Source organism: Capra hircus, chromosome 24 (genome assembly GCF_001704415.2).
Source record: "Capra hircus breed San Clemente chromosome 24, ASM170441v1, whole genome shotgun sequence".
NCBI classification, from domain to species: domain Eukaryota; kingdom Metazoa; phylum Chordata; class Mammalia; order Artiodactyla; family Bovidae; genus Capra; species Capra hircus.
In genome coordinates this window covers 25,007,577-25,035,126 of record NC_030831.1, presented here as the reverse complement: position 1 = coordinate 25,035,126, position 27,550 = coordinate 25,007,577, and the positions used below count along the sequence as shown (strand labels likewise).

The 27,550-nt window shown below is 40.3% G+C and overlaps 1 protein-coding gene and 1 non-coding gene across 3 annotated transcripts in view; both read right to left on the bottom strand.

Moving 5' to 3' along the window:
• Positions 1–27,550, bottom strand: part of GAREM1 (GRB2 associated regulator of MAPK1 subtype 1) — a 235,988-nt gene that overhangs the window by 207,712 nt on the left and 726 nt on the right. The window lies entirely within an intron of this gene.
• Positions 23,907–23,979, bottom strand: TRNAW-CCA. Its single transcript has one exon. It is a non-coding gene; the product is annotated as a tRNA-Trp (tRNA).

Sequence of the window (27,550 nt, the reverse complement as noted above, 5' to 3'; positions counted from 1 at the left end):
AAAGAGTACATCAAGGCTGTATATTGTCTCCCTGCTTATTTAACTTCTATGTAGAGTACATCATGCAAAATGCCAGCCTGGATGCATCACAAGCTGGAATCAAGATTGTCAGAAGAAATATCAACAATCTCAGATATGCAGATGATACCACTCTAATAGCAGAAAGTGAAGAGGAACTGAAGAGCCTCTTGATGATGTTGAAAGAAGAGAGTGAAAAAGCTGGCTTAAAACTCAGCATTCAAAAAACTAAGATCATAGCATCCGGTCTCATCACTCCATGGCAGACAGATGAGGAAAAAGTGGAAACAATGACAGATTTTCTTTTCTTGGGCTCCAAAATCTCTGTAGATGATGACTGCAGCCATGAAATGAAAAGACACTTGCTCCTTGGAAGAAAAGCTATGACAAACCTAGACAGCATATTAAAAAGCAAAGATATCACTTTGCCAACAAAGGTCCATCTAGTCAAAGCTATAGTTTTTCCAGTAGTCATGTATGGATGTGAGAGTTGGGCCATAAAGAAGACTGAGTGCCAAAGAATTGATACTTTTGAACTGCAGTGTTGGAGAAGACTCTTGAGAGTTCCGTGGACAGCAAGGAGATCAAAGCAGTCAATCCTAAAGGAAGTCAACCCAGAATATTCACTGGAAGGACTAATGCTAAAACTCCAATACTTTGGCCACCTGATGCAAAGAGCTAACTCATTGGAAAAGACCCTGATGCTGGGAAAGATCGAGGACAGGAGGAAAAGGGGACAACAGAAGATGAGATGGTTGGATGGCATGATCAACATACTGGACATGAGTCTGAGCAAACTCTGGGAGATAGTGAAGGACAGGGAAGCCTGGTGTTCTGCAGTTCATGTGGTCAGAGTTGGACACGACTTAGCGACTGAATAACAACCAAGATAGTTCATCAGAAAGACCTAACAGCAGAGTATGCCTCAAATGGAGGCATATACACCGCCCCGCAGAGCATCATTCATGTTGTTATAGGAAGGAAGGAAGGAAAGGAGGAAGAAAGGCAGGAAGCAAGGAAGCAGAAGGAAGGGTATAAATAGTCTTGTTAAATTATTATTTATGGTAATATTTAGAATTCATGAATAATTTCTTGCTTTTGAATATAAACCAGAAATCTTCTAATGAAAGATGACTAAGTGAAGCTGAATGGCTGAAGATTAAGATTCCTAGCTTAAATTGCCAAAGTTCTATGTATAAATATGTTCAGTGTGCTTTGCAGGATTCTAATGCACAATTAATCATCTTACTCTAGCATGACAAATTACTTCCACCTTCTAAAAATAGTTTTAAATCCCTACAGTAAATCCCAAATATCAAATTAGCATATATAATAATCCCAGAATCAAGTCATATGGTCTTAAACTAGATTCATTTTGCTACCAAAAAATACAAGATCATAGTAGTATGACAGAAATTAAGTCTCACAAATTATTTCAGTTGCAAAAATGTGTTATCCGAGGAATTGTAATGTTGAGGTAAAAGGCATCATAAGAATTGCTCTAAATTTTAATTCCTGCTCTGCCACAAGGCACCAGAGCCTTCAATTTAATTCAAATAACAGATAGGGACATTAAACAATAATATACAGAGCTGTGCAAGCAAAATTTCTAATGATACAAACACAGGAGTAAGCATTCCTTTCAAAACAGAGTATTGATTCCTGATGCACCATAAATGGTCATCAAAATATTCTCTCCATTTCAGACAGCAATTTCCCTATAATACATATGTATGTAAAAGATATCTATCCATCTATCACCACTTCTGAATAATATGTATATATGTAAGATAACTATCAACAAAATTATTCATCATTATTATAGAAGTCAAGGTAATTCACTGTAATGGAAATTTTATTTTTCATTTTTTGTAAGCCAAAAGAATCATGCTGGTCATTTTCATACTGTTTCATACAATCACCAGATATCACAAGACGGGGCGGTGGGGAAGGGAGGTATTATCTCCCCTTCACCTATAAACAGGATTTCCATATAACGTATCTTCCAAACCAGGGCCCTTCACAGATGAAAGGGGATTCTACTAATACTACTCTGGGACAAGGGACGCAAACTGGGACTATCCTGGGCAAACGAGGATCCTCCACATAGTGAACAAATTGAGAAAAGCTCCCTAATTTCTCAAATTCACACACAAGGTCAGGAGGGAACTGGAGAGAAAAATCCATGTATAACTGGAGATCAAAAGAATAACAATCGCCGCCCCCCCCCTCAAAAAAACCCGCAAAACACAAAAATCAGCAGGAAGTCAACAAATGTAGTAGCAGTGCTTCTTTCTTTCATACACTGCTGTTATTGTGAGCTTATCACGATGACTTGTAGGAGACTTCCTGAGCTGACTATTATTGCTTCCACCAACACTTTCTCAAATCCCCTTGCAATTCCTATAATTATGCTAGGTGAGTAATGTGGAAGCTAAATTTTCCAGGCACTGGGAAGATGAAACTCTCCGAAGTGTAGAATGAAAACAGAAAAATCTAGACCTGTTGAGTGTTACCAAGCACAATCTCCCAACAGTAAGTGGGCAGCAGTTACCTTATTAAGAGATGTTTACTAAGTACATCATCCCAGGAGGCTCAACTGCCACAAGCCATCAATGGCCTTGATTGTACTGAACACACAAAGAACTAAATACACGCAACTTTGCTGCTTTTAAAACTACTTATGCTAACCAAAAAAAAAAAAAAAAAAAAACACACTACATTGCTGCACCTATTAGAAGCAGATACAAACAGCAGTCACAACTGTTTCACAGAGATTAACAGCATCCGTCACCATCTAATTTACATTCAGTAGGAAGTTTATGAGTGGGTTTCTGATCATTCATTTACATTTACTATACAAATTATTCCTCCATGTTTTAAGCCAAAGAATCTCTGAATATGCATTACCAAATTTAAGACAATTTTTTTTTTTCTGGTTATAGCTCTAATAAGAAATCATTAGCTGTATATCATTCAACCAGATTCTCGATTTTCAAATTTTACTTCTTCATGTTTACAAATGTATTAAACGAAACCAAGTAAATTTTTTGTCATAATCCTACTGCTCCTTCTGTCAATATTATAAAAAAATTATTTGCATTTATAGAAAAGCAAGCTTTTTTAAAGAGGCAATATACACATTAATGTAACTTTTTCTTTTCTTCTCATACCTATCAATGTTTTGTGAAGTCTACAACTGTTTGAAAACTACATTTGTTTTGCAGGAAAGCAATAAGTGATTAATAACAACCTCTCTGAATTGGTATTGATTCAGTTCTCTTTCTTAAATCATACAAATCTATTGGAATAGTTGTAAACATTGATATAATACTAGTACTAAAAGATTCAGTACTAAACTTTAAATTTTGTGAGGCCAGGGGCCTTGTATTTGTTTGTTCTTTCCATCTGCTTTATCCATCAAAGACATTTTTCCACAACTGCAATTTTCTTTTCTATAGACAATTTTTAATGACATTAATGAAAAGAAGTACTATGGATAATCCAAGAGACACACAGTTTAGAAGTCATGTTGTTGAAATTCATTGTGTGTGATTAGTGAAATGGTTTTGTCTTTCCTGATTCTATGCTATGTAATGACACTAAATAATTCAGTTTGTTTTGACTAAGTATATTCTGAGAGGGCCAACAAGTACCCAGCCCAGCATGAAACTTAAACCGTTTCACATAGAGGTTGGGTTATAAATAATCAAAACTGCTCTATTTCTAAAGGGGGTTATCTGGAGATCTCTCTTTTCCTGTTTCCAAAGAGATAAGCTGCCACTGATTAAACCACTATTACATGTGAGTGTACATAAGACTAGTCTGTCCAGATGAATTCATTTTTCAGAATCTAGGGAGATCTCGTTCTTGTTGTTGTTCAGTTGCTCAGTCGTGTTCACCTCTTTGTGACTCCATGGACTGCAGCACATCAGGCCTTCCTGTCCTTCACCATCTCCCGGGGTTTACTCCAACTCATGTCCATCGAGTTGGTGACGCCACCTAACCATCTCATCCTCCGCTGTTCCCTTCTCCTCCTGCCTTCAATCTTTCCCAGCATCTGGGTCTTTTCCTATAAGTCAGTTCTTTGCATCAGGTGCTTCAGCATCAGTCCTTCCAATTCAGGACTGATTTCCTTTAGGATTGACTGGTTTGATCTTGCAGTCCAAAGTACAGACATCTCTACTTTCATCAATGTAAATAAACAACACCAATCTCAAAAAAGTAAAAAGCTTCCCTGATCTCTGAAAATTATATTGATGTTTACAACTCTTCCAGCAGATCTGGACAATTTAAGAAAGAGAATTGAACCTATACCAAGGCAAAGAGGTTGTTACTAATCATCTGCTGCTATTCTGCAACACAAATGTAGTTTTCTAGACTTCACCACTACACTGATATTATATGAGAAGAAAAAGTTATACTAATGTGTGTGTCCTCTTAGAGTGCTTCCCTATAAAGCCACTACTCAATTCTAGTATTCAAGTGCAGAAGCAGCCAGAGACGACAGGTGAATGTGTGGCTGGTAAAACTTCATTTACTAAACAGGCAGCATGCCAGACCTGGTCCCCAGGGGTCACAGTTTACCTGGGTAAACTCTGGGTGCTCTCTGATGGGGGGAACTAAAGTAGAGTGAAATCAGATTGTGTGAATAGCACCAAGTTCCATTTCTGAGAATCACCACTTTCCACCCTGCGGCACTGCCGCCACCACCACTCCCTATGGAGGAAGCCCCAACGTAAGGAAAGCTATCTAGCCACCTGATATATTTTTTTAAAAAGTCATAAACTCCCAGGATGGGGTGCTCCTTTCCCCTCCCAGTGCCGCCGTGACTGTCCTGTGCTACGGTGCCCACATCCTGTGCTGTGACAGGACATGCTAATTCGGGGTTCTGAGCCCTTGGCTTGAGGCGACAGGTGAACAGATAAGCAACACTTGGAAATTATGCGACAAACTGTGTTAATGCACACGTCGATTTGCCGCTTTCATCAGATCTCCAACGAGTCAGGCAAGGATCCCCACTCAAGTTGTTCTCATCCAGACACACTGTGAACACACTGCCTGGTACAGATGTGTACTGGGGGGCGGGGAGGACCTGCGGGGGTCGGAGCCTAAGTATGACCACAGGCCCTGATGGCACCTCTCATGCTTTCTTATCACCTTGGATGACACTGATCTACCTGTTTTCACTTGGTTTCCAAAGCACGTGCGATATCACACTGTAATCATAAAATATAGTATACTCCTCAATTACAGGAAGGGACTTGACTACAAGTGGTGGACTTTGTGACAGATGGACATCAGGGGCAGACGTTCTCTGGAAAGGCTGGCATTTTGTCAAGCCTTATCCCAAGGTGAGTGAGGCTTTGACTCTACATATGGGTTTATGTATATAAATGCACACACACACCCACAGGGTTGGTCGAAAGTTCGTTCAGGTTGTCCCATAAGATGCTATGGAAAAACCCAAATGAAGTTTTTGGCCAATCCAATATATATGCATACATAGACCATGGTAGGCAATTAAGGAACAAGCATTTTAAATGCCAAGAGAAAAATGAAGACAGTTCTTATTTCAGTTTCACATGGCAGTTTCTACCCCTCCTCCCCCAAGTCTTTCTTGTTGGGGAGAAAGTGGTAGGAAGACAACAAATATTTGAAACAGAAAACCTCCCTTGTCAGGCAATTCCCAGAATCCTGCTGAATTATCACCTTCTACTAACAGTTCTCCAGGACCCTAGCGTTTCCAGTGGTCATGCATGGATGTGAGAGCTGGACCATGAAGAAAGCTGAGCACCGAAGAATTGATGCTTTTGAACTGCGGTGTTGGAGAATACTCTTGAAAGTCCCTTGGACTGCAAGGAGGTCAAACCAGTCCATCCTAAAGGAGATCAGTCCTGAATATTCATTGGAAGGACTGATGCTAAAGCTGAAGCTCCAATCCTTTGGCCACCTGATGCGAAGAAATGACTTACCGGGAAAGACGCTGATGATGCTGGGAAAAACTGAAGACAGGAGGAGAAGGGGATGACAGAGGATGAGATGGTTGGATGGCATCACCAAGTCGATGGACATGAGTTTGAGCAAGCTCTGGGAGATGGTGAAGGACAGGGAAGCCTGGCAAGCTGCAGTCCATGGGGTCTCAAAGAGTCAGACACAACCGAGCGACTGAACAACTATGTGCAACGTGAGTGAGGAAAAATTCTTGTGGGTCAGAGAACTGGGAGAAGCAGAAGAGAGGAGGGAAGCAGGGTTCTCGAACCAGCTAGCAGCTCATTACCCGGCTTTCCAGCTATGTGACTTTGAGCAAATGATTTCCTTTCCTTCAGCCTCTTGTTCCTGGTAGGTAGTCTTATGTCAAAGAGCCATTGTGAGAATTAAATGCAGTAATGTATATAAACTATTGTGCAACAACCGGCACCATCATTACCCTCAATAAATGTTGATTATAATTATCATCCAGGAGTCAACACCAATGGCTCTGCCTGACTGAGGAAGAATAAGGAAGAATTGCTTTTAATACTTTTGTGAGTCTGGGACAAGAAGGTAACAGGCATTGCTTCCTTCTTTTTTATTTTGCAACCATTCAAGATACAGTGCTAACAAAAAGTGGAAGTCTGACAAATACTCGTTTGCATCAACTGTGAATACCAAAATGGTCATTTTAACCATCACTGCTGTTGTAACTTTGCAGTTTCCTTCAAAGAAATAATGGTAACATGCCTTAAACCAGGCTTGATTGTTTTTTTCTTTTTTAATTTTCCTGTTAAGCACATACTCTTGAAGGGAGGAGAGTTTATTTGGGGTAATCACATATGTCTGAAAAGACTGTATGAAAAGATCAAAAACTGTGTAACTTAGGTGTGTAGACTACTATGGAGGTCAGGCAGGCAAAAGCGCAAGAATCTTTTAAGAGGAGGGAGAAGAGAAATAGCATGTCTCTTTATGCATGCACACTGGCCAGTAGAGAAAAGTGTTACAGCACTTTTACAGCAAGGGTAAGCCCGTACCTTTCTGTCTGAGACACAACCAGTTAGAACACTTTATACGGTATTCTAATTTTCTGAGTACTCAGCAATCTTAGTATCCATCAACTTATAACTGATCTTCAGTTCAAACTACAGAAGCTATCCTTGGCAATACTTTCCCCTCCCTGCCAGGCCAGAAAACTGGCTGAAATCCCACAGCAAAATTTAAAGGCATCTTTTAAAGCACTACATGCAAGTCAGCAATCTTGGAGTATGAAAAAGCTAAACTCCATTTAAGTGATTAATTCAACCCCTATGCCAACAGTTACTTAAAATTATTTAAAACTTAAACAGCTAAAAGAATAATAATACGGCTCTGGGGTTGCAACATTTGGAACCGCAAGCTTATGAACCTTGATCTCCTACCATCATTAGCACAGGTTCTGCTCCAGCCTGATGAATTACTCACTCACACGACCTGTTTTATGGCCACTACTTTGAAGTCTCCCAACATTATTCCTCTAGCCCTGAGCTCTCTCAAGATGTAAGCCAAGTCTTCTAATTACTTCTGAACGGAATTTCCCTTAAATAAATACCTCAAGCTCAACATATTCAGAAATTAGCACAAGACTCTTGAGAGTCACACTCCTGGTCCACGGAAAGACTGCACACCTCCATGCTTCTGACGTTAGATGTGGCCATGGGATCTGCCACGAAAAACAAAACATAAGAGGAACGTGAGGGGCAGCGCTGCTGGGTGGATGCATTAAGGGGCCAGTGCGTGATCTGCGTATTTGCTCTCCTGTCTCATCAGGTGTGGAAGCATCAGCACAGGCCTACAGGGAGGATGAGGACCCAGGGGAGAGCCCTCGGTCAGCTCATGATAAACAAGGAGCACGAAGAAGAGACAAACCTCTGCTGTCTTCACAGGCTGACATTTGGGAGCAGTTACCACAGACTGAACCGAACTGAACCACAGCCTCCAGACCACAAGTTTCCCAGGTGGCCCCAGTGGTCAAGAACCCGCCTGCCAGTGCAGAAGACTTCAGAGACATGGGCTCAATCCCTGGGTTGGGAAGATCCCCTGGAGCAGGGCATGGCAACCCACTCTAGTATTCTGCCTGGAGAATTCATAGAGGAACCTGGCTAGCTACAGTCAGTCCATAGCGTCGCACAGAGTCAGACACGAATGAAGTGATTTAGCACACAGCACACACACCACAGCCACACCTGGCCTACCCTGACTATGGTCTCACCTGCAATCTGCTTCTCCATCTGTGTTCTCACCTCTGACAAGGACATCAGCACCCGCGCCAGGAGCCTCAGGACTCCTGAACGTTTCTCTCCTCCTCATACTCGCCCATCCTGGAAATCTCACCTTGAAAATTATTTCCAGGGCATCACCTCTCTGCATCACCCCTCCTCTGCAGTCCCATTTTAGATTTGGCTGGAGGCCATCTTTCTCCTGGATTATAACCCCATAGCTTCCAAATATTGTCTTTCTATAATTCCAGTTTCTTCTTGCTCTAAGTGACCTTCCAAAATGAAACGAGAGTGATCCTTCTAAAAATCTAAATGTGATTTTCCATATCCAAAGCCTTATGACATTTCCCCTTGGCTCATGTTAACCACCAGTGGAGGAGTGCTTCCATAGGGGGACCGTGCTAGGAGCACAGGAACAAAGATGAGCTCTTTCTCCAAACACTCATCGGCAACCGTGATGTGATGACGCAGCTGGTTGGAGACTATGTTGCTCAGTACTAGGATTAAGTGAAATACGAAGAAGGCTGAGAGATAAATTTATTCCTAAAATAAAAACTGGAATGGATTCAAGTTCCTCTACGAAAATGTGACTCACGAACCCTAACAAGTTTTCTTTTTTTCTTTTAACTTTTTATTTTGTATTGGAGTACAGCCAATTAACAATGTTGGGATAGTTTCAGGGGGACTCAGCCATACATACACCTATATCCATTCTCCTCCAAACTCCCCTCCCATCCAGGATGCCACGTAACACTGAGCAGAGTTCCCTGCGCTATCCAGTAGGTCCTTGTTGGTTATCCATTTTAAATATAGCAGTGTGCACAAGTCCATCCCAAACTCCCTTTCCCTTCTCTCATCCTTGTCACAGCAACCACAAGCTTGTTCTCTAACAGGTTTTCTTGAGACGGAAAGACATGGAGTTTAGTTTATCATTAGCTGGGCAAGGAAGTGCACATGGCCCAAGACTCTCCCCTCTTGGGAGCCTCTCCGGAGATGGCTCCCAATATTTGCAGCTCACACATTATTAGGGAAATAAAAAAATCCTTGTTGGTCTGAGAACGGGCAGACATGGGCTGCAACATGTCGCTGCAGTTTGTTATTTACTATTTCACACTGAAGTGCACCAAGATGCGGGACTTGAGCAGATACGCTGCAGGGGAGTCTGTTATCACACCACCTGTTATCTGTGTCCTAGAAGGCGGGGGGAAAGGCTAAGAGCCACCAGCTAAGCCACAGGATAAACATGTGACAGCTCTTCAAGATCCTCCCACCCCCTTCCACGCCTCTGTTCAGGATATTCCTAACCTCGGGCCGGAATAGCAGCCTCCCTCCTCTAAACCCACTGAAATCCTACTCACTCTGTCTGGGGCTGGCTCAGTGGTCAATGAACAGTTTCTGTGAAATCTGCCTCCGGAGCTCCTGGCAATATTAACCTACCTCTGGGATGAAGCAGGTCCATGCTTATTATATGACAATAGTTAATTCTAAGCATCTACCTGGCTACAATGCGGGAGACCTGGGTTCGATCCCTGGGTCGGGAAGATTCCCTGGAGAAGGAAATGGCAATCCACTCCAGTACTCCTGCCTGGAAAATCCCATGGACGGAGGAGCTTGGTGCAGGCCACTGTCCATGGGGTCGCAAAGAGTCAGGCACGACTGAGCGACTTCACTTCACTTCACTTCACCTACTCAGTGGGCCTCGGAATTCCCTGAGCATCAGAACGGTGCTTATTCACCTTCATGTTCTCAGCACTTAACATTATGCTGATAAGACAGTGAGCATGTGAGCCACCAGCTGTGCAGCAAACACGGAGTGAAAACCACATTCCATAATCCTGCTTATCCATCACCCTATTGATGGATGTTAGGGTAAAGTCCACGCTGGGAAAATCCAGAAAAGGAAGTTATATATTTATAGCTTCTAATGTAAAAAAATATTATCTGAGAGTTTAATTAGAGGCCAGCAAAACTTGTGCGTGTTCACACATGTGTGTATGCTTCTGTGCATGTGTGTGTGTGTATATATATATATATATATATACAGCAGTTTCCTCTGGCTGCCATAATAAATTTCCACACATTGAGTGCCTTAAAACAACAGAAATTTATGCTCACAGTTTTGAAGGCCAAAAGTCCAAAATCAAGACCGTTTTCTTGGAAGGCGCTGGAGAGACTGTGCTCCCTTGCCTCTTCCAGCATCTGGCGGCTTCAGGTAAACCCTGGCTTGCGGCTCTGTCGCTCCATTCTCTCCCTCCTCTTGAGTCCGTCTCAAACTCCCTCTGCCTTCCTCTTGGAATGACACAGGTCAGTGGACCTGTATAATCCAGGCTGATTTCATCTCAAATGATTTCATCTGAAAATTCATCTGCAAAAATTTCTTTTGCGAAGAAGCTAACACACATTGGACATATCTTTTTGGAAGCTGCCATTCGACTCACTACACTGTGAGAGAGAGAGAGGTAGGTGGGTGGGGGTGTGTGGGTAGGTAGGTAGGTGGGTGGGGGTGTGTGGGTGGGTGGGTGGGTGGGGGTGTGTGGGTGGGTGGGTGGGTGAGGGTGTGGGTGTGGGTGTGGGTGTGGGTGTGTACTATATATTGTGCCAGAGAAGAGTACTTAAAGCAAGTTCTACTGAATGCCCTCCTGTTGCCAAGGTGACACCGTTTGGAAACCACGTTGGGCGCTGGAAACACAATGGGGAACATGAAAGACACAGTCTCTGCTTTATGGAGGTCATAACAAGTCAAACATTTTAAAGTTGGAAAATGTGGTATGATGGAAAATTATGCTGTGGTTGTACACAACAGGGAACCTTGCCTTGTCTGTTAAGTGTTAAATGTGACCCTGATATTTTCTCAGTTAGAGATGGATTACACGGAACATTCCTTGATTTTCAATCTGGATTATCTTCTACCCTGTAGCGTGACATCCACTAAGAGTCCTTGTTTTACACATATGCTTTGCACTTGAAATGATCTGATGCAAAGATACTCCATGAAACTATCCCAGTTCAAATAATTTAGGATGCCATCACTTGTAACACAATCATTATTTTACAACAATCAAGAAGAATAAATGCTGCTGATTAAACTATGAGATGCCATTAATTATCAGATGCATCCCAATTTCATAGATATTGAAACATGTACCTTAGAACCAGTGAAATATGTTCATTTCTACTCTGACATATGTTCTTACAAATTAAAGATCTTCTGATTAAACAGTACAGCCAAATATCAATGGTCTACCAACAATATTTTTACAGTGAGTTGGCTTCACTAAGCCTCAGAATATTTTTCACGTTTTCATGAGGTTAATACATGTAATTACAATTCACTAAGTCCTAAATTAAGACATTGGCTCAGCAGTAAAGAATCCACCTGCAATGCAGGAGACACAGGAGATATGGGTTTCTATCCCTGGGTTGGGAAGATCCCCTGGAGGAGGAAATGGCAACCCACTCCAGTATTCTTGCCGGGGAAATCCCATGGACAGGGGAGCCAGTGGGGGGCGGGGCCTACAGTCCACGGGGTTGCAAAGAGTCGGACACTAGAGTGACTGAGTACAAATGCGTATTAGGTCTATTTAAGGCTTGAGAGAGTTTGAGAAGTCAGAAGACTGGGAAAGACTCTAAAACTCTTGAGCTGAAGCAGAAAGATATGGCTGCTGGAATTATTGTCATTTCTTTTCAAGTCCAGAACTTGCTAAAAGGTCAGAAGAATACAGTGTGTACACCTGTGTGTGTCTGGGAGCAGAGCTTGCAAATAGGGACAAGCCGGAGTGTCCGGAGGTCTGTGGGGCAGGGTCGCATCTGGTGGCCCCAGTAGACCTTGTGAAATGTTACAATGGAAAGAGAAGACAGGATCCCTGCTCTTGGGTGGCTTAGAAAGACATCTAAAAAGAGAAGTGATGAAACTTTTAAACACACCTGACTCCAAGCTCGTAAAGTCTGGAGGACTTTCTGGAACGCAGGATTGAGATTTTGCTGTAAATCTGCACAAAGGTCACAACATACAGTAGAAAAAGTCTCAAAGAATGATCTCTGTATGAATCCTCCTCTTGCACTTATTTCTCATTTTTTCATGCAGTTTGGGACATTGAGATATCACATCCACATTTCCCCATGTTTTTCCTACGAAGATTTAATTTTGCTCCTTGCACACGAAATTAAGAGGAATGAGGAAGACAACGCCATCCACAATTTGTGGGGAGGTACGGAACATAAGAGAAATTTAAGCCTTTATAAATGAACAGATGTGAGTCAATATGGGATTTTTAAGCAAGAAACACACATACACATTAAGAATAGTGTGTGAAGTATGCTCCTCATCTCCAAAATAATGAGGTAAATCAATACACTTTCAATTAAGTAGTTTAAAAAAACAAGCTGAGCTCAACTTGCAAATTCTTCTGAAACTTTGAAAGGTGCAAACTGTCTCTTTTACACACACACACACACACACACACACACTGTCTCTTTTACACACACACACACACTCTCTTTTACACACACACACACACAGTCTCTTTTACACACACACACACACACACCCACACACACACACACCCACACACCCACCCACACACACACCAGCTTAGTAAAGTATCATTTTAAAACAAATCCTTCCCTGGAGAAAACTTATTGCCAAAGCATTTGGTCTGTGCTTTCAGAAGGCATTTAACAAGTTACTATCATTTCCCAGACTCACCAGGGTAGCACTGACTTTCAAATGAATTAAAATTTTCTTTAGAAAAACAAATCTCAGGCCTCCCACAGCTATTGGAAAGGAAGAGTAAAGCAAGGTTAGAGGCAGATCTAGCCAAACTCCTTTCTTTGGGGAATAAAGGGATTGTTTTCAGATTTCGGTAACCATATGTTTTCACATCACATCCCAAGGCAATCCCTGAAAGACAAGTATGGGTGAAGTGTGGATTTTCTACTGTTAAAGAACAGAACAAATTTGACAAAGATAGTTCAATTTAGTAAGCCTACTTCTGAATAAATGGACTGGCACAACAACAGTCTGGAAGAAAATAAAAATCTTATGTCATATGCAAAAATTAATTCCAGACAGACTAAAGACTTAAAATTGAAAAATCTTCCTAGAATATCTAAGAAAATGCATATACAATCCAGGAGTCACTTTCTCAGCCAAGAGTGAAAACACAGGAAAGAGAGACTTGTCTAAATAAAAAATTTAAGCTCTTGAAGGGATATATATAATATAAACAAAGTCAACATATTCAGTAAATGTAAATAAAATATATCTCTATAATACACAAACGGCATCTAGAAATCACCAGGAATAAATATACAACAGAAAAACCAGTAAAAATTATTTCAATTTGCAGAAGAGTACCTCTAAGTGATAAACAGATACATAAAAAGGGCACACAAATCACTAATGGTCAGAGAACTGCAACTTAACATAGCAAAGATCTTATTTTGCATCCATTAGGCTGGAAAATACTGCTTGTACACTTCGTATCTAATGGTTGTCACAGATTTGGAGAGATGGTATTTTCATACATCAATAATGGAAATGAGTATTGTTTTTTCAGACAGCATTTCAGCAATTTCTATTAAATCAGTTCCACTTATGTGAATTGGGTTTTGATATTGGGACGGAGGATTCCCAGGTGGCTCAGTGATAAAGAATCCACCTGGCAATGCAGGAGATGCAGGTTTGATCCCTGGGTCAGCAAGACCCCTGGAGGAGGAAATGGCAACCCACTCCAGTATTCTTGCCTGGGAAATCCCATGGACAGAAGAGCCTGGAGGGCCTCATTACAGTCCATGAGGTCGCAAAGAGTCAGACACGACTGAAGTGACTTACCATGCATGCACTGGGACAGAACACCTACTTTCCCTAAATTGTTTCTTCTAAAAAGATTTAATTTTCGTCCTTGCATGTGAGATTAAGAGAATCAGGAAGACAAAGTCATCAAAGATGTTTCAGGGGACAAGTAAAAGGTATGTGATCGAAACCACAGAATTTTATAGAAATAATGAAGAAATGAGTGACATTACACCCATGGAGGTTTAGTGAAGTATAATTAACAGAGGCCAATAACTAGAAATAAGTTGGACTTCAATCAACAGAAGAATGAGTAGATCTGCACCATGGAATATTATGCAGCTGTTAAAAAGGAATGAATTTGTTTTATACCGGATGATTTAGAAAGATTGTCAAGAGTGACAGAAACAGGAAGCCAAGAAGTATGTATAATATACAAGTATTAATAGATGTAATACAATTCCATTTTCACAAAGCAAGGACAGACTCCTATTTCAGTATATGTCTTTGTATCAAGGTTGGTTGGATCTGTGGGTGTAGAACCCATGGATACTATGGCCAGTTTACTATACAGACTTCAGCATCGGTGGATTTTGGTAACTGTAGGAGTTCTGGAATCAATTTCCCAAAGATACTAAGGGTGGACTACATATCTAATGTCAATGCAGGATTATATGAGTAGGGAGGAAATATGAAGCAAACTCTTGGATTATTAAAGTGGATTGTGTGGGTAGACAGGATTGGATTGGAGGCATGAGGGTTGACATGAAAGGAGAAAAAAAAAGTGGTAGCTAAAATTCCTCATTTCTCTGAAATTGTAAGAGTGTGGGAGAGAGGAGAATAGGGGATGCTTGAAAGGACAATCACGGTTATCTCAGGGTGGTGGGACCTCAGATAACCTTAAGTTTTAACATATTTCCATGTATTCAAATTCTTAATATTGAATATATGATGTTTATAATTGGGAGAAATGAAATTCTACTTCATTGTGACAATTTAAAAAATTAGATAGACTGTAAATGATGTTTATAACTTAGTTCATATATTTCCCTTCTTCCTTCCCTGTCTAGTCTTCATTTACTAGCATGAAACTCCTCTGACATGGATTGTACTCAAACTGTAAACAACCTGCTCAGATTGACATCTTCCCAACTGAGTCAAGAAGAGAGCAGACTGGAGGGAGGGCAAGAACAATTTCAGAATTCCCTGATCCTCTGTGAAGTTGGCTTGAGGCTTCTTCTCTGATGCTAAAAGATTCTCTTAAAGTCATCTTGTACTGTGCTTTCAGCAACTGCCACCTCAACCTTCTGATAAAGGCAACTATTTATAGAGTTCTCAGGTGTCAAGCTGGCAACAGAAAATATTTTTGATTCCCCCATCAATCACTACCTATACACAGAGAGAATTAAACCCAGCTTGCCTCCTCTTATCTCTGGCTCCCTTCTTAACCATTACACTGATGTCGACACTTGCACAGATATTCAGCAGAGGAAATGAAATGACATTCAAACTATCACATTTGCTTCCCTCCTGGTCTTGAAGTTATCTGTGAATCTCTAGCTTTTATTCTCCTGCATTCATACTCAAGATTCTAAGCTTCAACAGACTCTCAAGTTGCTGAAACCTAACTCTTACAAAAAGAGAGACTAGGAAATGGAACAGAAACTCTAACTGCCCTAAATGCAGCACTTCAGGGTTCATTATAGATTACACACAAAAATAATGACATTTTCATACACATGTCCATTCATTCTTAGTCTTTAAAATCAAACAGTGGTGAACTTAGTTTGTCAGCTTAGTTTTAGGCAATGCACAGGTATTTGTCAACAGTGACGTACCAATGAGGAACCATCCATGACTTGAACTTAAATAGTGTACAATTGTAATTGCTAACACACAATATGGTTTTTACCAAGATTTTCATGAGATTACTGACTGACCACAATGCAATATGGAACATAACATTTAAATCCAATATCCAACTTGATGAAGAGAAGTAAATTAACCATAATTATTCAATTTCAGAAACAGGTAATGCCTATTTATGAACGTTAACCAGAGAAAAATGGAACAGAAGTTTATAAAGTGATTAAACCCCCATGAAGCCTAGAGATTATTATAAACATCCTACAAAAAAAAAAAAAAAGAATAAAGGACACTAGGATTTCATTTTTATTCAGGAGCTTTGGAGGACAAAAAAAAAAAAACTCTACCAAAAACAACAGAACAAATAACTTATAAAATTCACAATATGAAGCAATCATTGAGTTTATTCTAGTAGCCTTCAAAGTGATGCAAATTAGAAAAAGTACCAATTTTTAGATCATCTAAATTAGCAAAGACTGAAAAAAAACTCTGATATTCAATGATGTAGACTGATATTCATTAACGGCTAATGGTGCAAACTTTCCTGGCTACAATTAGCAATACACATCAACAACCTAAAAAAAAAAAAAAAAAAAGAAAAGAAAATTTTTAATCCCACTTCCAGGAACTTCAAATAATGAACGATGTGTAAAACAGACAAATTTAAGTATAAAGATAGCCTCAAAAAAAATGACATTCAAAACTAAATGTCTAGTAAGTAGAAAATGGTCAAATAAATAATGGTTAATTGATAACAACAGAATTGCATTCAGTCATGACAATTTTATTTTCAAAGAAGATTAATAATGAAAGAAAATGCTCATGATATAATGTAAAATTTTAAGTTTTATATACAGTTTGGGCTTCCCTGGTGGCTCAGACAGTAAAGAATCTGCCTGCAATGCAGGGGATCCAGGTTTGCTCCCTGGGATGGGAAGATCCCCTGGAGAAGGGAATGGCAACCCACTCCAGTATTCTTGCCTGGAGAATCCCATGGACAGAGGAACCAGGAAAGCTACAGTTCATAGGGTCACAAAGAATCGGACATGACTGAAGGAATAACACTTTCACTTTCATATACAGTTTAGGGCTTCCTGGGTGGCTCAGTGGTAAACAATCCTCCCACCAAGGCAAGAGTCGCAGGAGACTCAAGTTCCATTCCTGGGTCAGGAAGATCCCCTGGAGGATGAAATAGCAACCCACTCGAGTATTCTTGCTGGGAAATCCCATGGACAGAGGAGCCTGACAGGCTATACAATCCATGGGGTTGCAAAGGGTCAGACATGACTTAGCAACCAAGCACATATACAGTTTAGTCTCACTTTATATACATTCTCCATGTACGTGGCATGCCTGCATAATAGGAAAATGTTAATAATGGTTACATAACAATTATATAACCTCTGGAATTAACATTGATATTCACTTCTGTCATTTTCTATGTTTCCCTATAGTAAAACTCTCTATAATAATGATATTGGGGGTGATGGTGGAGAATAGTAAGTATGTTTTAAAAAAAAAAACAAACCAACCACTAAGCCTCTCTGGCAAAAGAAATAGTTTTAAAACTTGGACAACTATCATTGTGTGCATCAGGTCAAGGGCAAAATCTGAAAAGTAGGCAAACTAAAAAAGAATGCAAGAGTGCCTTCTAACAACGCCTTAAGAGTATACAACTTTTCATGCTTACTGAAAAAGTACTTCCACCTCTAATAAAGAGTCGCTTTTAAGGTTTTAGCTCAAGGATGAAGAGAGAAAAGTTGGGGCAAGAAGTTCCTACTCTCTTAACTGCAGAAGAACCCAAACAACGAAATGTCTAGGAATTGGGGCCCAAGGCATGACTGTTTTAGTAAGTTCTGGGTAGAAGGAAGAAAAAAAAAGAAAGAAAAGGAAAGGCATCAAGGCAAAAATCTAAAAGGCAGAGGCTGATAGGTAACTCCCAATATTCAATGACCCCCTTTCCTGCACTGTGCCCAATTAAGATTCCATTCGCCTTCCTGTCCACATAGGAGTGTGTAAGTCCTGACCAATGAGATGTGAGTGCAAGGCAGTGCAGGATCGATGGTGAGACATACCCTTGGGCCCTTCCTTCTATCTGGGATGCAGACATGATGGCTAGAGCTCCAGCAGCCACTGAGAACCATGAAGTGAAAACGGCCTGCTGAGGATGACAGAGCAGAAAGCCATGAGAAGCCTAGGTTCTTGTCATTCTGCCCTGTCATTCTGGGCCATGTTTCTTCAGACTCTTGTTATTTGAAAAAGAAAGAAATCTCCATGTTGGATAAGCCATTACTGCTATTATTATTTTTTTTTTTTGGTCCTGTTACATACAGTTAAAATTAACCTAAAGTGATGTACCTGGCCATGATAAGCTTCTGAAAATTTTTCTCTTGATCCTGTCTACTCTCTGTGGCTCCCTTCCTCTTAACAGACCAAAGAGTGGACCAAAATAAACAGGAAAAAATAAAAGTAAAATATCTTAATAAAGCTTTATATTATTTTTAAGTAATCTGAACCTTCATGAGCTCTCTCTCTCTCTTTTAGGCATAACTAATTAAGTTGTTTTTAACTTGGATGTGGTGTTTCATTGATTTTATGAGTCAGTGATCCAAGGTAAAAATGGATTCCTCATTACTTTATATGTTAACCTGAAACAAAGTGAAGATTTCATAAGATAAACTATGGAGGATCAGGAATGACAATGAAATAGATATTAGGTCTTTGATTCTAGCCATCCCTTACTTGCCCACTCAAGGAAGAGAGAGGCATCTGCATGGATGAATGTCCTGGAGTTATTCAAGTGAATTTCCTCTGGCATTTCATTAACCTTTTTTTGAATGGATGACAAAGTCTCTTACAACCAGTGCTTCCTAATTACCTACAAGATAACAGATACGTTTAAAAATAGCAAAGTAAATATTTACCCTTTTCCAGTTACTTTTAGATATTTGAATCTAGTTTCCTGCTAGGAGGAAAATACTGTCAATTTGAACTAATTATCAAGAGCAAAGTTTCATTTCTAACATCTTAACATCTATTACTGAGAAAACTATCACCTTGGGAAAACAAAAAACTGACCAAGGAAATTTTTCTTTACTGAATGGAAAAAAACAACAGAACACAGCCTATTATTCAAAAATCTTCACAAGGATACACACATAAGCACTACTCACAATTCTATTCCTCTCTAAGCTATAATCAGACCTAATCATAACTTACTGTACATGTTAAATATTAACCTAAATAACAACTTCATAACTATAAGACTTCACATTGCATTTTAAATTCAATAACTTGATATTCATTAAACAACCATTAAGCCATCAAAGCTCAAGTGGTATTTAAATATTTATTTCAAAGTAGGTTTAAGAATTAGCAGAATTGATTAAAATGACTTGCCTTATAAAGTAATTCATCTACAGGGCTAGAAAAGGGCTCAGGAAAAACTGGGTTTTCCTCCTCCTCCTACCACTATGTAATACTCCTGCAATGGCATAAAAGGAAACTCACTGTCTGGGATTAAGAGACTATGGTTTCAAGTCAATCTTGGGGCTATTCTAGGAAGACAACAACTGTATCAAATTAGCAGTAGTAGTTTTGCAACACTACTTAAACCAAGCGGCTTGCTTTGCTTAGAAGTAAAACTTCTAAGAGCTTCTGATGCTCTGAGAAGATGAAACAATGGATAGTTAAATGGTGAGCTGGCTATCCAATCAGGTTCTTTCTTATCATAAGAGTTGACTAGCTCCAAAGATGCATGGCATTCTAGGTGCTACAAGGCTAAAAATTCAATGACATACTACATGTAATATGTGAAGAAAGCATCTGAATTTCAGAATGAAAGAACTAGTAAGAAAGCAAAAAGAAAAAAAAAAGGCCTTTAAAAAATGAGTTTTAATTGCTAGAAATAATTTAAAGATGGATAACTAATGAACCTAAGAATCATTATTTCATCATGATCTTACCAGTCTCTACTTTTCCTACTGCTAATTGTAGGACCTATCACCTTAGTTTGTGTGTCTCAACTGAAACAAAAGTGAAATTCTGTCAGACTTGCAGAGGCCATAGACAGCTTTAGTAATCTATTTTGGGCCTTAAAAATTTTAACACTGAGATTTATTCATTCATTTATTCAATTCTTACTGAATGCCTCCTACATACCAGGAAGTGTGCTAGGAGCTGGGAAATCATGATAATTTATTAAACTTTTTATACTTTTAATGACATTTGGGTAAATGTTTTTATGAAACTGGGAATAGGGGTGGAGGTTTGAGATATGGGGAAACAACTTCATGTGGAAATGTCATCTAAAGAATTAATCCCATGAGATTTAAAAAATATTTTAGCAAGCATTTTATATTTTATCAAGTATGACAAAATAATACATAAAGAGTTATTTTTCAAGTTGCTTATAATGGCTGGTTTTCTTAAGATTGATAGTCCTGCTAAAGACAAGAAGTTTGAGTCTTCCTAGAACTGCAGCTTTGTTAGTGAAAAGACAGATACCTCAGGAATCTCGGACAAAAATAAATGAGTTTACAAGCTGGTCGACTAAAACTTGCTATTTCAATAAGGAAGCCAAATGAGGTAAAGAGACTAAAATACTTTCTTTAAACTATGATACAGTCAATCACAATGATTAAACCAGGTTTCCTTTTACAGATGAACTGAGCATCTCAAGATTCTTTCTTTCTCGTCACGTGGATACTCCCTTAAGACTTTCAAAATTGACATCTTGTTTGAAAAGCAAGAGTGTTTAAAATAAAGAGCCACGTCCAAATCTCATCTTACGAGTCTAAATGTTGATAACCATCCACTGTCCTACACAAGATCCTGTTATGCATGGCCAACTCAAATACATGATAACTAGAGGAAAATGACAGTATATAAAAGAATATTCAAGAGACTTTCTTCAAAACCTACCTTGTGTATAACATACTAGGCACTTCTTTCCTGCTAACAGTTATTCAACTACAGATCCTCAGAAAATCATCTTCAATCCAATAAAAGCACTGATGAGTGCCCACTAAAAATTTCAAAGATAAACACTTGAATCTAGAAACACCTGTGACACTTTCAAACAGCCACGTGGAGCCTCACAGCCATCTGAGTGGCCACAGTTGTTTCTGCTCCATCAGCCCTCCAGGCACTTGAACGGTAGAGTTAAGAAAAGGAGCTCAGTTCATTTCAGTTGCTCAGTCGTGTCCGACTCTTTGCGACCCTGTGAATCGCAGCACGCGAGGCCTCCGGGTCCATCACTCAGACTCACGTCCATCGAGTCAGTGATGCCATCCAGCCATCTCATCCTCTGTCGTCCCCTTCTCCTCCTGCCCCCAATCCAAACCAGCATCAGAGTCTTTTCCAATGAGTCAACTCTTCACATGAGGTGGCCAAAGTACTGGAATTTCAGCTTTAGCATCATTCCTTCCAAAGAAATCCCAGGGCTGATCTCCTTCAGAATGGACTGGTTGGATCTCCTTGCAGTCCAAGGGACTCTCAAGAGTCTTCTCCAACACCACAGTTCAAAAGCATCAATTCTTCGGTGCTCAGCCTTCTCCATAATCCAACTCTCACATCCATACATGACCACAGGAAAAACCATAGCCTTGACTAGACGGATCTTAGTCGGCAAAGTAATATCTCTGCTTTTGAATATACTGTCTAGGTTGGCCATAACTTTTCTTCCAAGGAATAAGCGTCTTTTAATTTCATGGCTGCAGTCACCATCTGCAGTGATTGTGGAGCCCCCAAAATAAAGTCTGACACTGTTTTTACGGTTTCCCCATCTATTTCCCATGAAGTGATGGGACCAGATGCCATGATCTTCGTTTTCTGAATGTTGAGCTTTAAGCCAACTTTTTCACTCTCCTCTTTCACTTTCATCAAGAGGCTTTTTAGCTCCTCTTCACTTTCTGCCGTAAGGGTGGTGTCATCTGCATATCTGAGGTTATTGATATTTCTCCCGGCAATCTTGATTCCAGCTTGTGCTTCTTCCAGTCCAGTGTTTCTCATGATGTACTCTGTATAGAAGTTAAATAAGCAGGGTGACAATATACAGCCTTGATGTACTCCTTTTCCTACTTGGAACCAGTCTGTTGTTCCATGTCCAGTTCTAACTGTTGCTTCCTGACCTGCATACAGATTTCTCAAGAGGCAGGTTAGGTGGTCTGGTATTCCCATCTCTTTCAGAATTTTCCACAGTTTATTGTGATCCACACAGTCAAAGGCTTTGGCATAGTCAATAAAACAGAAAGCTCAGCAGAAAGCAAATACCAAAGCCCCCAGCATGCCACACACCTAGGGCTTGGAATCAACTCTGCTTCCTCCACACAGTGAGGAGAGAGAAACTGCAGCTATCCACCCAATGCAGCTGCCTCCAATGCCTACCATCTTTATTTCTCTCTCCCTGGCAGTTCATGCAGCCTTGGTCTTCTTTCTTTCAGCAAGCAGAACCATACACTCATTTTTCCTGCTGTAGACAAGCATTCTTTGAACTAGGGTATGTGTCTGAAGCAAAGCCAACACTTCCCAAGGGGTTCATCATCACAACTATGTGCTGTGCTTAGTCACTCAGTTATGTCTAACTCTTTGCAACCCCATGGACTATAGCCCACCAGGCTCCTCTGTCCATCCCCTTCTCCAGGGGATCTTCCCAACCCAGAGATCGAACCCAGAGGTCTTCTTCATTACATGTGGACTCTTCACCGTCTGAGTCATCAGGGTAGTGAGTCAATTTCCAAGTCCCCAACTTTCAAATATTCTGTCTAAAAACTGATCTGCCTGAAACTGTAACTGTGATGGAAGAACATCCCTCCCAGGATGAATGGCAGCTGTCCTTCATTACCTCCCCCTCCCAAAGGTCCTTCTCCCACTTTACAAAAGCAGTTCCTCTGCATCAACTTTCACCAGATCTTTCTAATCTGCATTACCCCAGGGTGTAAAGATCCCAGGGCGACTAACAAAAGAACAAATGAAAATGCTGATCCCTGCTGAGGAGTGCAAGTCTCCACCATTTGAGTATCTCCTTTCCTAACACAGGTAATTTCCACTTCTTTGTTTTAAACAACCTGAAATATTTAAATAAAAAGGGCCTGTGGCCAAATGAAATACGAAATACTAGTTTTTGATTTATATTCTTTTTTTTTTTTTTGGTACAGAAAGTAAGGCAGTGATCAATAAGACACTGCTTTGGGAAAGATCTCTGGTGTTCTCTTTATTTACTACAAGTAATAAACCCTTCCTTCTAACAGAAAACAAAACAAAACAAAACTATATTCCATTGGAGTAAAATTCTGTAGGAGAAAGGAAATGGAAATACGAATTTAAGGAGAAAAAAGGAAAGACGTAAAAATTTTAACTGTTAAGAACTTATTCATGAATTTCAAAAATGAATAACGTTGAGAATCAAATATGAAGTGAAGTGAAAGTCACTCAGTTGTGTCCAACTCTTTGCAACCCAAATTCTCCAGGCCAGAATACTGGAGTGGATAGCCTTTCCTTCCCCAGGAGATCTTCCCAACCCAGAGATTGAACTCAGGTCTCCCGCATTGCAGACGGATTTGGTGGCTCAGAGGGTAAAGCGTTTGCCTGCATTGCGTGAGACCCGGATTTGATCCTGGGATTGGGAAGATCCCCTGGAAAAGGAAATGGCAACCCACTCTGGTACTCTTACCTAGAAAATCCCATGGAAGGCGGAGCCTGGTAGGCTACAGTCCATTGGGTCGCAAAGAGTCAAACACGACTGAGTGACTTCACTTTCTTTACCAGCTGAGCCACAAGGGAAGCCCAAGAACACTGAAGTGGGTAGCCTATGCCTTCTGCAGGAGATCTCCCCGACCCAGGAATTGAACCAGGGTCTCCCGCATTACAGGCGGATTCTTTACCAACTGAAGTGAAGTGAAGTCACTCAGTCGTGTCCGACTCTTTGCGACCCTCTGTCCATGGGATTCTCCAGGCAAGAATACTGGAGTGGGTTACCATTTCCTTCTCCAGGGGATCTCCCCGACCCGGGGATCGAACCCGGGTCTCCCGCATTGGAGGCGGACGCTTTAACCTCTGAGCCACCAGGGAAGCCCATTACCAACTGAGCTATAAGAGAAGTTATGAGGGAATCAAATATAGACTCTACTAGAGTTTTTTAAACAATGCAATAACTTGAAAAGTCAATGTTGACAGTATGATGAAAGATACCCTCTACAACTATTTAAACTGTACAACTATATAAAACTATTAAACTGTTTAAGATGAAAAGTTTTAGCAATTAATTTAGAAATGTGTTTAGAGTACAGGCTTTTACAGAATCTTTCAGGCGCTGTAAGAGCAAAAAAGCTGAAAGAGCATGGCTGAAGAACAACTCTTCAGAGCACTTCCAAGAAAAAATACTGAAGAGACAGAGAAAAAAACACAATTTCCCCACCTACCTACCCCTAAGTATGGATGGGCTGATGATGGGTGAGGATCAGTATTCTCTCCACCCTGTCGGTCATAAAAACATTTGTTGAACCTGGTTCTACAGCCAACAGTTTCCAAGACTGATGATGAGGTTAAATATCTGATTTTAACTGTGTTGCAGAATGGGGTTAGATTCTGGCTGAAGAGATGTGTTTCTTAAGGAGAACCTCTAGAGTACTTTTCTTTTGGTCTCCAGAAAGACTCATGAGGCCATACTGTGGTGGTGGTGGTGGTTTAGTCGCTAAGCCGTGTCCAACTCTAGTGATCCCACAGACTATAGCCCGCCAGGCTCCTCTGTCCATGGGATTTCCCAGGCAAAAAAGACTCACTAATTTTGTATTTATCTTAAATAATGACAAATTTCACCACTGGGGGTGGAATAGTGACTGTGTCTGGCAATTCATGAGTGACATGCAGGAGGCAAAGAACTGGAAAGCTCTTACTGTGTAGTTAGTACGTTAAGTATGGCAAACGCCCTAAAGAGTGTTCTCAACAGGCATGTCTACATACCCTAGACCCTCAGACTCTACTTTTTGCCTTCTTTCTGATTCTTTACTTTCTTCTCTGCCCCTTACCACTTTTCAGCCACTCCTTTGGGAAGCAGAAAATCGTCTAAATATGATGGATGAGGCCAGCACTTAATTCGATGTCTACTCTGTTCTAAAAATATTGACTTTCCGGTCCTCCAGCTCTCAAGAGAGACAGTGGGGCTCTTTAGAGCAGACGTTAGACCTACTCTAAATCTACTCCTGTTTAGTATAAGGAGGTAGTACAGTTTAAGATAAAAGGTCTGTCTTCAGAGTTGGAAAGTCGGCTAAAAATCACAATCCATCATTTACTAGGTATGTTGCTCAATTTCTCCAAACCTCAGGTTCCCAAAGTCCTTAAAATGGGGTGCTAAGGATTTGAGACAAGATATATCAAGCACTTAGAAACCGACCAGCACATAGTAGGCATCCAATAATCAACAGTTCTGAAATTAGATGTTTGATTTTTTTTTTAATGATTGCTTAAAATCAGCCAATAGTTTCCTCTTGGCGTAATGTCAACTACTGCCATGTTTTTCCATTCCTTTCTAACCTCTCTGAAAACAAGTGATTTGGAAAATGACTACCTTTCATGTCTAAGTATAGGGTGTGTGTGTGTGTGTGTGTGTGTGTGTGTGTGTGTGTGTGTGTGTGTGTGTGTGTGTGTGTGTGTGTGTGTGTGTGTGTGTGTGTGTGTGTGTGTGTGTGTGTGTGTGTGTGTATAAAATGTACCTGCAGCACTAAAGCTGGCGAAAGGACATACACAGGGATGAGGGCTGCACAAATTTCACATACAGCATGGTGGCATGTCCTTAACGTGTTCTGCGCACTGCTGTGACATTTAAAAAATAAACATGGAATCTATGACCAACTCTTTTAAAGTCTATCCAAATTTAATTGGTAATCTAACACTTTCCGCCCTTCAAATTAGCAAATTTTATTGGTTCTAGTTGTTTGTAAAATACTTTTTATTTTAAGGTTGTAGGGAAACTGCTACTCCCATGATTCTCCCTTGAGCATGAGTACAACCTTTAGTCTCTGAAGCAATTTGGCAATGTGTAACAAGGACTTAAAAAGGATTTACGTGTTTATTCAGCAGGGGAGGAATATATCCTAACCCAAACAAATAGATTTATGTATAAGAGTATTCATTACATCACAACTTAAAATTCATAAAATGAAGCAGCTTTGGTGTCCACTGCAGGGGACTCGATATATGGTACAGCCATCATCCCATGAAACAGCATGTAGCTTAAAAAAAGTTGTTTTTTTTTTTAAATAAGATGAGACTAAGTGAAAGGACCAAAGTATAAAGCAGTATTTGGCTATGATTCCAAATTTGTACATGCCACTGTGATCCTCAAGCAGTAATAAGAGAAACTTTACAATACGGAATTGGAATTACACATAGTGATCAACATCCATTCCACAGCTTGAAAGGACACACTGTTAAGACTTGCTACCCACGTCCTAATTTGAAAAAGAAGTGTGGGATGAGTACACTGCTGATTCAGATCCTTTTTATGAATGGCGGGGAGAGAAGAAAGTGGATTGTAAAGCTGAAAGTTATGTCTGCAACTGACATTCAGACTCTTAAAATTTTGTTAAATGAAACTTTTGGGTAACTTTTACACCACACACATCCATGTTCACCATCTAGCTATTAAGTTTTGGTGAAGTGAGCAGAGATGAGAGATAGGAAAAAGTGAGGAAGCCTATAACCTTTCAGTATTCACAATGTCACACAATGTAAGAATAAATGAAACTCAGAGTACACACACACACTCTCTCTCTGATTCAGACCTGCAGACACATATTTAAAGCACTCCTACTCTAAGCAGAAATGCCTCAAAACATACCACCTGACCATCCCTGAACTCACCTGCCCTTCATCACTAGTTTCAGAACTCCTAGCTTATTCCCAATGCCCACGACTACCACCACCAATTAAACAAAGCTAGTAAGCACGGGCAGACTGTTTTACAGTGATCTTGAACTCTCCTGCCTTTATTTTTCACAGCAGTACTTCAAACGTCTAATCTAACTCCTCAGAAGAAAGGGAACAAAAATGCCTTTAGATGCTTATAACGTCTCATGTTACACATGCCTGGACTCCACAGAAAAAGGAGCAACCCAAGTCCTTTGAGCAGAAATGACACCTTTCTGCTCAGTGCTGATTTGGCGTGAGCTCAGCTTTATCAACTTGCCTGCCAGCCTGGGCCCAGGTGCTTCAAGCAGCCCCATAGCAGAGGCCAGCTTGTTTCTGCAAACAGTCTGAAACCGCATGAAGCCAAAATCAACAGAAGTTATTACGAAAACACAAAAGGCAAAACACACCTAAACTGCCACCTTGTCTGTCACAGCTCTCAAACCGAAAAGTATCTTGACAGTATGCACATCTATCTACCTGTTTGCAGATGTCAACCTGCAGAACAAACAGCTGGGAAACGCGGGGTTAGTCTCTGGTTGTCACTTTCAGGAAACACGAGCATGTCTTAGTTTTGAGCTCAGGTTCCAGGTCAATACAGGTTTTCGGGACTTCAGTTTTTTTTTCCAGGCTGGAAATGCGCTAAGCTAATAATTAACCTTAAGCATACCATCACCTCTACTAAAAACATTTGCTACACACAGCTCTAAATTACTTTCAGTTGACTTAAAACAGA